The 11,298-nt window shown below is 43.6% G+C and overlaps 1 protein-coding gene and 1 non-coding gene across 3 annotated transcripts in view; both read right to left on the bottom strand.

Moving 5' to 3' along the window:
• The window catches only part of Scaf8 (SR-related CTD associated factor 8), a 307,179-nt gene that overhangs the window by 66,486 nt on the left and 229,395 nt on the right, over positions 1-11,298 (bottom strand). The gene's annotated exons all lie outside the window — the stretch shown is intronic.
• LOC116079302 lies at positions 9,647-9,753 on the bottom strand. Its single transcript, XR_004113875.1, has one exon. It is a non-coding gene; the product is annotated as a U6 spliceosomal RNA (small nuclear RNA).

Genomic DNA, 11,298 nt, shown 5'->3' with positions numbered 1-11,298 from the left:
GAGAGGGGAAAGGAGGGGAGAGGAGGGGGGAAGAGGAGTGGGGAGGGGAGGAGGGAGGGTAAATAAACTATGATCTGGAATTTATTTATTTATTTTGGTTTTTCGAGACAGAGTTTCTCTGTGTAGCCCTGGCCGTCCTGGAACTCACTCGGTAGACCAGGCTGGCCTCGAACTCCGAAATCCACCTGCCTCTGCCTCCCAAGTGCTGGGATCAAAGGCGTGCTTCCACCGCTCCCCGTTGATCTAGAATTTTTTATCACCTAGTATATATGTCCAGTATAGTATAAAGCTCATCCTACCGTTTAAAGCTCACACTTATATTTGAGGGAAACATTTTACTGTTCCTATCTTATAAACAAGAAAATCGGAGCCCAGAAAATTAGTCGCAAGTGTACACAAGTAACAGTTAATGGAGAGAAGATCTGGGCCCAGTCACAGTGCCCCGCAAGCCACTAGAACAACTCAGAATGATCTGGAACAACAGGATGGGAGAACACAGAACCAAGCTGGGGAGGGGAGAGGAGGGTTTTGAGGGTTGCGGGAGGATTGCTCAAAGCCCCTTGTAATACAACCTCAACGCAGCGACAGCAAACTTCTGAACCTTGGAATACTTTCCAAGCTTTAGAAATAATAAGACCTATGGGATCAAAAAAAAAAGACAAGTAAGCCAAGGAGGACCAGAGGGCTCTGGGGACACAGCCCAACTGTAGGGCGTCTGCTTAGCCTGCTCAAGCACCTGGGGAACGCTGAGGGAGTAGGCGAGAAACAAGACACATCTCAACGCTATCCCCCTTCTGCTTGCTCTTCCTCTTCCTTTCACTCAACATTTTCTAACACACACTTACTGAAGACCTACTATGTGAAGTGAATCTTTAAGATGCCAATTAGTCACTTTGCACCTAAAAAGCCTACATGAAGCCTGCCCTCCCTACGCAGACGTCTCTTCTTTGGTAAATCAGACAGATTTACCCAAGGATGGATCAACAATTATAAAGCACTGAACGCCAAGTCCTAATGAAATTTAAAATTCTAATGGCAAAAAAAATGGTCCTGTCTCACTGGGTGGTGGTCGAGCACGCCTTTATTCCCAGGAACTCAGGAGGCAAAGATAGGCAGATCTCTTGAGTTCGAGGCCAGCCTGGTCTACAGAGAGAATTCCAGGACAGCCAGGGCTATTATACAGAGGAACCCTGTCTTGAGAGACACAAGACAAAAAAAGTTCCTGTTCCAAAATATAAGTGTGTTATAGTACTGTTATCACAGCTACGTAAGGGGACATGTGCATCAACCACACAGGGAATACAAATGACCCTGTTCCCAAGATAATCGCCCATCTGCTGGGTGACCATCCTTTTCATTAATGTAGTTGTGTGTTGATTAGCATGACCATCATGAGCACCAGAACTTCCAGGCATTGCCAGAGACCTCTTCTGGGACTGAATTGGGTTTAATTTTCCCAATTATAGAACAAAGAGGAGTTAAATTAAATTTGAAATTGTATAGATTCTGCAGTTCCAGCACTGTTGATCAGTCAGTGCACATGAGGGTAATGAGTCTCCCTCAGCACTGTTCTGAGCCTTCTGGACCATTTAAATAACAGAAAGGTACAGTTAATGCCAAGAATCAAAAAAAAAAAAAAAAACAGTAAAGTTAAACTTTATTTGCACATCTATTCAGCAAATAGGGAATTAGTGCTCAAATAATAGGCTCACTTCTTCCAAATCATATACCTATTTTTTTTCCTCTTCAACCGTGACAGTATCTTCAGTCCACGCCAGTCTTACTGAAGTACTGTTTTTGGTTCCCATGTGTATTAGGGTTGGCTTAGGAATCTGTTTTCCTTAGTACAGATCCTCTCAGCATTAAAAATGTTAACTTAAAATCAGCTAACAGCAAATATCTTTAAGACTATCTTTAAAACTTCCCAGTAGGGTGGAGGTGAGGTGGCTCAGTGGACAACAATGCTTTCTGCCATACCTAACAGCCTGAGTGGGATGGCCAGGACCCACATGCTGGAAGGAGAGACCTGAATCCTGAAGGCTGTCCTCTGACCTCCATACACAATACGACACATGCGTGCACACGTACAAGTAACTTCACGACTACCCTGGAAGTGTATCTCTGTGGTAAAGTCCACACCCAGCATTTAGGAGTCCATAGATTCTACCCTCAATTCAGAATAAAAGAAAAAAAAAGGGAGAGGGAGAAACCTATCTAATTGGCACAGCATCAGTAAAGGCTGTGAAAAGAAAACCATTTTCTTCTAGTCACAAGGAGAAAAATCTCTGGCCTCGGTAGAGATACCTGACATTGGGCAGGGTCAATTGCCAATTGAGACGGACCTCTCAGGAAGGGAGGATCCATCACTCAGGAGAGTGAGTTGCTCCCAGCTTTAAATCATATTACTAATGAGATAGGTGGAATAATTATTCCTTTGACAAGATGCTGTGCTTTCCCTTCCCAGATTTCCCGTCCCTTACCTTCCAGAAGTGCAGCCATGTGGCCTTGAAGCTTTGCTTTGCGGAAGTACATGCCATTCCTTCTCTATCTCCACCCTAAGCAGGCTCTAACACTGTGGGCCTCCTTCGGCTTTCTGACCAAAGCTCATAGCTGCCATTTTCCTAAAATCTTCCACCACCTTCCTGTTGTATGTTTTAAAACTGAAAACCAAGAAACATTCTGCATTGTCCCTCTAAATTCCAGAAGCAAATACTATGCCTACCAATTACACAATAATAGTACAACTACATGTAATAATCGGGAAACAGTGAAGATCACAGTAGTGTTGCTCAGTAGCAGAATAAGACTCTATTTGGTTTCTAACACCTATTCCTTACAGGCATCCTGCTGCCCCTAGGGAACTAAGAGGCACACAACCTAGCCAGCGCTCCTATTGCCAATAGGCTGGGTTAGGATTTGGAGGGGTCCTGGGCTATGGTGGCTACCAAGAATCTACAAATATTCAGAACAGGATCCAGCTGCCTTAATTAACTCCCAGAGTCTAGGAAGAGAAACCGAAGAGAACAACAAGAAGAAACCAGTTTGACCAGTTAACATGTATTTAAGAAATAGCATTGGCACACAGGCCACAGAGCACAGAGCGGACATTTAATGACCCATGGTCCTGAAACACCAAACTCCAGATACTTAACACAGCTGCTTTCCATTTAAAAGACAAACTATTAGAAGAACCAACTCTTCTGTGGACCAAAACTTCTGTTAGTGAACAGCACAAATGCTTAAGAAAAAAAAAAATGTCTTGTCCATGTTCAAGGGCCTTAGAGTGAAGCAAAGATAAAGAAAGAGAAAGACTGGTTACCCTCAAAGGAGTCTCCGGGGATGATGTATCAGATACCTCAGTTCTCTGCTGGATTTGGCTTGTGTGAATTTAAATGATTACTTCCCTGCTAAACATAGGTGAATTGCTCTCAGCCTCTGGCCTTTCAAATGTAAGCCCACTGAGTGACCTGCTCTACCACCTGGCAAGTGGTTAGCAAGGAAAAGACCAGTGAGTAATTGTTTTCAAGCATTGATCTTGCTCACAGTTAAGCAGGTAGGTTCACACTGGCTCCTAAGTAAGTACACACCAGGAAAAAACAGAGAGATGAGACAAACATTTGGCCAAACGGCTTATACTGCTTGGTATAAACCATAATCTCTCTTCTTGCATTACTGTGATCTCACACACCAGAATATACAAAATACACCTCCTCCATGTCTTGGAGACCTACTGTGTGCTCTACAAAGCATATCCCATGAATTTCTGGGCCAAATATACAAGATTTGTGTTGTCTCATCCTGTAATGATTTAAATGCTTTTCACAGACACCTTAAATTAAAAATAGTGTGTTTTTATTCATAGTAATAATGTGTTTTACTCTTGATTTTACCCCAAAAGCTAATAAAGTAAATATGATAAAGCAATTATTATTATTATATTTCAGTGAATCGATTTCTTTTATTGTTCACTGGACTTTGAGAAATTGCTGTCATCTGACATGATTTTGAACTCCTTCGTTCAGGTGATTTCCCAACAATAATGCAGGGCTAGAATCCCATACCAAACCCAGTTCTAGTGCCTTTTATTTAGCTATAAACCTTGTACAGTTTGATAAAACCACAGGGCTGTGCCAAAATGTTGGAAGGTATCCAACTACATGTTCGACTACTGTAAGATTCAGAGAGCCAAGTCTTATGTCCAGGATGTTGTCCCACTCACAAAGACCAGAAATTTCTTAAGTGGATACAGAAAACTTCACTTTTGGTGTTTAAGTATGCACAACAGAACTGTATTAGCTACCTGTCAGTCAATAAGAACACTATCGTGCACCTAACTTATCAACAAATTCTTATTTTAAAAGCATTTACTCATTTCTTGCATACCAGTTTAAGATGTAAATGGTTTATAACACAAGCCTCGACTTTTACCAATTACTACTACAAACATAGAATTCAAAACTCAAAACTAATGATATAAATGTTAAAGCAAACTTTCTGGGAATAAACTGTGTATCTAAAGAAATACTCAAATACCTGATCAAATTCTAGTCACACAATGCTTCTAGTTTAAATTATCTATGCATCAAACAAATCATTTTCAGTACAGGGTAAATATTATCAGAAGGTTCTTTTCTCCAAATTATGATCAAAATAAATTCTGTACCAAATAGGAATGTATGACTTTAACCTAGTAACAATCATAAATTTTCTATACAATTAATTCTGGCTATTTCCTCCCTGTTCCAAATACGACCATTTTATATTTTCTAGAAAGACAACCTATTAATAACCCTCTCTAGCCCCAAAGCCCAGGGAACTGGGTCGACGACTCTTCATAACGTCTTCAAGCTGAACATGGGCCGTTGAGATACCGTGAGGAGGTGGGAGCAGGAAAACAGGATTTATCAGTCTCCTAATGTCTATGTTTTGACTGGATCTGCTTGAAGTCTGGAGTTCAGATAGGCCAGTTTAGCATGTTTGAAGAGGAAATTCACCAAGGCTGTATATTCTGTAATATATAAATCTTAACACAAAATTTTAGTATCATCAAGATATGTATTTTTTGTTTGATTCTCTTCTGTTTGGCTCTCTGTTTAGAGCCTCAAACTCTTAAATTATCTATTAAAAGCAGGCAATTATCACACAGACTAGCCTGTAATTGCCACAGCAAGGAGCCTTAGAGCTGCTCTTAGTTCCAACTTGTCATTTGGATCACATGACCCAACGTTGGAGCACTTGAGTCTCCTCACCCAGGCTATCACCCAACCAAGGAAGAAAAAAAAGGAAAAGGAAATAAAATATAAACTTTAACTCTCAGGGTAATAATTTTATATTACTAGTGGGAATTATAAAGAATGAATCCACTGGCAAACTCCATTTCTCGCAGGATCTTCCCAGCAGTTCCGGAGCCAGTGAAGTGTGTCCGGGCAGCCCGCCATCTGGCTCTCTCGGTCTAGCCGGGCCTTCCCAGCAAGCTATATCTCACTCTCATGCAACTCTTTACACACTCCTACAATCATTCATCTAAATAGAAAAATGGGCCGGCATTCATTTGTTCACATAAACACTCTCCCAGAGGAGGCACACAGGCAAGGCATGACTCTTAAGGCTTTAAAATTATAATTTAGGGGTCCCCGCCCGCTTACTTTGTGTTCCAGCTGTTGGAGCCGGGAGTGCCAAGGGCTGTCCATGGCATCGAGCAGAGCATCCCCGCAGCCGCTGCTGCTGCCACCACCACCCCCAAGAACGCCCACCCTGCCTGCTGCCACCACTGCAGCCGCTGCCCTAGCTTTAACATCCGTCCATTGGTCAAGGGGGGGGGAGGCGGAAGTCCTCAGTCTAAAGTCCAAGAACATAGAACAACATACCAAGAAACACAGAGAGAAACAATTACCACACAAACAGCTCGATCTTATCAGGTCCATGAACACAGAGAAAGACAATCCACACACAGTTCAACCCTTCCATGGACCCAGTTATAGACACCAGGTGCTCCTGCACACACAGATAATCAAAGCCAGATGACAGAGTTGCTCCACCATGCCAGCCACACCAAGATGAACTAGTTACTCCTGCACAAAGCAGGGGCCAGATAAACCAGACTATACAATAATACCACAAAGCTGCCAAGACAAACGAAACTCGGTAGTGGCCTCCTTGCCGTCACCCCTAGATGGAATCGAACCCTTTCAGATTCTACTTCCCAGACAGAGTCCAGAGTGTTATCCAGGACTCTTGTAGTCTGTGACGTCAAGGTGCATCTACCTGCCTCACAAGACTACCTCCAAGGAACTGCTGCGGCCAAACAGATCAAAAGCACAGATTCAAAAAGTCAGACAGATGTTTAAACAGACACAGAACAACCATGGTACCTGCTAGAGCACGATTCTCCGATCTCCAGTCACTGGTCCTGCGAGAGGGGGACCTTCCTGGCCAATCCACCATGATGTAAGATTCGGAGAGCCGAGTCTTACATCCAGGATGTCATCCCACTCAAAAAGACACAGAGACAGAGATCGATGCAATAAGCAAGAGGTTTTTAAGGATCCAGTATACTGGAGTCATCCTGCATTCGGGGCAAAGGCGACCACGAGGAACAAAAGCACACACTCTTTATACCCTTTTAGAACTTAAGTTTACAGCATGAGTTATCTCTCATTGGTGGAGTTCATTCATTGTTCTTTGTTTCCATTGCCCTTTGTACCCCAGGTAAGGAGATGCCTTAGGCACATGGGGGGAGGGTGAGAGATCTGCCCCTCACTGCAGGTGGGGATGTTTCCTGGAACCAAGTATTACTCCCTGCAATCAGGGCATCTCCTGGGGATGGATGTTTATTCAGTAGACCCTTTTGAAGCTCCCTGACTTTAAGCTTAATGGACATTCCTGGCTTCCTGGTATTTTTATGAGGTGTCCCTGTTTGCTCAACTCTTACACCACCAACTGCATTAGACATTTCATAAAGTCTCTATCTATATGTGAAAAAGAGACGGCAACTGGGAGGACTAAGGACCTGTGGGAACAGGTAATTAGGGGACACCATTACAAAACCAAGTTCCTTACCTTTGACTCCAGGACTTCTAAAGGGGGTGGGCCTTAATCTCATTCTCTGGAAATAGACAGATAACTCTTCCTGCTGAGCTCAGTTTTACTTCCTGAAACGTTCCCAAAACTAACAACAGGATCGAAAGCCAGAGCCCAATCCTGAGAGGGGGTGCCTTTCCCTGGGGAGTTACTGGTTTAGATGATTGCACAGAGGCAAGGAGAAGCAGCCAGCCTTCCTCCACAGCTAAGTCCTCCATGCCAGTGTTCCCAGAGAAGAGAGGTACCTGAGGCACAATCAAAGTGGGTGAGCCATACCAGGAAACTTTGACCAGAAGCAGAGCAGCCAGGCTCACCAGCCAGCCCCTCCCACCGGCTAGCTCAGCCAATAGTTAGCCATTGTTCCTTGCCCTGCTTCCATTGATGTCTCAGGGCTGCCCAAGGCCAGAATGTGAGATGCTACCATAAAACCTTTCGAATCAACATCTGATGATCAGAATGCAGTCCATTGTAACTTTAACAATCTACCTATTTTCTTGTTTGGGAAGGGAGAGGTGTTAATAAATATTAATGGACTCAAGGCTTTGATGTTCTTCCAAAGCATCCCCTATCCCCTTCTCCCACCTGCCCGCCCTGACCCCTCCATTGCTCACCCCTCCCTCCAAGGCTAAGGCAGATATGATCTCTTACTCTTCTTCCATAACCCTTCATTATTTTCTCCCCATACCCCTAAGAGATAAGGTTGCTTTTACCAAACTCCTGGGCTCAGCTGATCCTCCTGCCTCAGCCTTCCCTGAAGCGGGACTAGATCTGCTTGTCACTGCCCACAGCTCTCAAACATAGAAAGTCCTCATAACATACAAATCATCTCTAGCCCTTGTGCTTCACTGATGGGAACTCTATGACATCCTCAGTCAGTCGTAAATGTACATGCAACATCTGGTTCCTGAGCACAGAAAAGCAGGGAGGGTGTATCAGATCACTCGTGAATCCCAAGGCAGGAAGAAATACAAAACACGAAGCAAGACACAGTGTTTTGTCAGGATGATATCATGTATGCTGAGATAAGCCAAAGACAGTCATGTAACTCACTAGATTAAGGAAGTTCAGTAAGTGTCTCACCATGGGTAGGCAATGGGAGTGAGTTTCCATAAATCAGCAATAACCAACAAAGAAATGTGTTAAGTGGGGAAAGACCATTACAGATGAGTATGTTAGCCCAAACCTGTCTTCTCAGCAATTGGAAGTCTAAGGCAGAAGGATTGCCACAAGTGTGAGGTTAGCCTGGGCTATGAGCTCCATTGTAGCCCACCTCAAAACAAAACAATGACAAATTTTAATTAAAAAAACTAAAATTAAAAATCCTTTTTCATCATCAGAAAGATCACTAAATAGTGATAATACCTACAGTTAATAAAAAAATATTTAAAAAAAACTTACTAAAGATTACTTTTAAAAATCTTGATACATTCATATACCTCAAAAGATATGCTTTGGGAGTAGGTGAATTCTCCTTATTCTGATACATGTTCAGTTCAGTCTCAAGCAGTTTGCTGTGGCAGGCTGGTTCTAAAGTTAACACAGGAAAAAAAAAAAAACTCAAAGAATCATCAGAGCCAGGTGGTGGTAGCACATGCCTTTAATCCCAGCATTCCAGAGACACAGGCAGGCAGTTTGAGGTCAGCCTGGTCTACATAGTGAGTACCAGGACAGCAAGAGCTACATAGTGAGATCTTATCTTGTGGGGCTGGAGGGGAGTCATCAAGAAAGGATATTTTGAGGGAGAAAAAGGACAAAGGTGTATCAGGTGAGACTTACATAGAGACTGAAGCTGTGATACACAGAGCATTTCAAGGTGACAGGGATGCAGACCACACAAACATACGTTTGTTTTCCTCTCCCCATCCCAGTGCTCTGCTGCATATCTAACCAAGGGGTAGGACCTGCAGCAACCCCACTAATGGCTAAAGACAAAACGGTTGTGACAGCTTCCTGCAAAGCCCTGAGCCAGGCTGAGTCCATACTCACATGGGCCGGACACAGACTCTCATCTCCCAGTTCTTCACCTTTCCTGTTCTCATGGGACAGCCGAAGATCTGCCTCTACTCTGTCAGCGGCTGCTAGCTCGACCATGGGCCACACAGGCTGCTGGAGTGATTCACCGTGAGTCAATCCTTCCGTGCCTGCCAGCCTCTGCCAGTATCTATCACCAGCATGCAGTCCCATGGCTACCAAAATACTTCCAGCCCTGTGTCGGGGAGTCGCCCGCTCCCTTCAAAATGTGATGAGCAACCCCAGAGAACTTTGCAGAGAATAACTGGGTAGCATTGAGACGGTCAAGGAACTCAGTTTTCACTGCAGAGGTTCATTTTTGCTCCCAGTGGCGAGGATTGAGTACAGACCCCAATGGTGCTAGGCAAGGGCTCTACCACTGAGCAACAACCCTAGTCCCTAGGATTCTGATTTTAATTTTAATTTTTTATTAGTTCTTTGGAGTGCCATACAATGTGCTTTGTTTATATTTACTCCCCTCATACACTAAACTTTTCACAGATCCATATAACCCCTTCCTTCTTGTTTCTTTTTCTTTTTCTTTTTTTTTTTTTTTTTAAATATGGAACGCTTCACAAATTTGCGTGTCATCCTTGCGCAGGGGCCATGCTAATCTTCTCTGTATCGTTCCAATTTTAGTATATGTGCTGCCGAAGCGAGCACCCTTTTTGTTTCTTTACACCCTCAGAGGTTAACTCTAGCTGCTTCACATTTCTTGGGTATATGAGCTTCTACTGGAGCATGGCTGACTTAGCGGGAGCCGCACTGAGAGACAAGAGTGGCCCTTCATTCCCCAGCAGCTAACAGTTGCTTATGGGTCCACTGCTAGGTGTAGAACTGGGAGCCAACTCCCCTCTCCGTGCTGGGATTTGTGTCCAGCTTGGGCATGAACAGAATTCATCCATATGGTCACAATAGCTCCAAGTTCCTATAAGTAGCTGCCCTGATGTGTCCAGAGGAAGGTGGCCTGTAATTATCTTCCACCTGTATACTCTCTCCTTGTCTTCTTCTGGAGAAATTCCTGAGCTGGGGGGTGTGGTTGGTTGGGGTACAGTATACATGCCTCTTTTAGGGCTGAACATTCCATAGTCTCTTATTCCTTCAAGACTCCACCAGAAAAACCTCAGCTGATAAATACATTCAGTAAAGTAGCTGGATGAAAAATTAGCATTATATATACAAATACAAACACACTGAGCAGGAAACAATGCATTCATAACTGCCATATGTATACATAAACACACACATACATACACATATACATATACACATATACATACATGCACATACATGCATACATCTTAGAATAAACCTAACCAAGGAAGTGAAACAATAAACAATGAAAACCTTAAGACACTGAAAAATAAATGAAAAAGATGCCAGAGGAAAGACTCCCCCTAGGGAGATTCCTCCGGGAGAGAACTTGGGGACACAATCAGAAATGGTAACAATGGCATTTTCTTACTGAGCAATCACCTGCAATTTTTCGAAGTTGAAACCCTCTGTGTCCCTAAGGGGAATTATGGAGAGACAGCCTAGCCAAGTTGTAAATATCCTGTCTTAGCAGAAGTTGTGAAATCCAGGCGTGGGGCTTGGGACTATTATCCCGATACTTGGGAAGTTGAACTGATTGTCTTGAGGACAGACCAGCCTGGGATGTAGAGAACATAGTGGTTCCAGGCCTGAGATATAGACTGAGGCCCTGTCTCAAAAGAGCAGGAGCCACAGATGGCTTAGCACATAAAGGATTTGCATGATAATCTGAGTTAAATCCCAGGACCAAGTAAAAGTCATAAAAGCCAGATGCACTGTACATATCAGTAAACCCAGCATGCCTAGGGGAAATGAAGATAAGATAGTCTTCTGGAAGCTTGAGGGCCAGCTTGCCTATGATACTCAATGTACCAGAAACAAGAGAGAGACTACCTCAACAAGGTAGGAGAACTCCCAAGAGTTGTCCTCAAACTTCCACAGGTGCATCACGGCATGTGCACACCCACCACATTCCTGCATCAACACACACATTGATAAATAAAACAATTTTTAAGGTTCCCCTCTCCAGGATCTAGTCAAGGTTGGAGTGAATTTAAGCAAAGAAAATGCCTGGCTCCCGGTGGTAGTGGTGCATGCCTTTAATTCTAGCACTTGGGAGGCAGAGGCAGGCGGATTTCTGAGTTTGAGGCCAGCCTGGGCTACAGAGTGAGTTCC

The sequence above is a fragment of the Mastomys coucha genome, unplaced genomic scaffold (assembly GCF_008632895.1).
Source record: "Mastomys coucha isolate ucsf_1 unplaced genomic scaffold, UCSF_Mcou_1 pScaffold5, whole genome shotgun sequence".
NCBI lineage: Eukaryota > Metazoa > Chordata > Mammalia > Rodentia > Muridae > Mastomys > Mastomys coucha.
The sequence above is the reverse complement of the archived record's forward strand: the minus strand, read 5'-3'. Positions and strand labels throughout refer to the sequence as shown.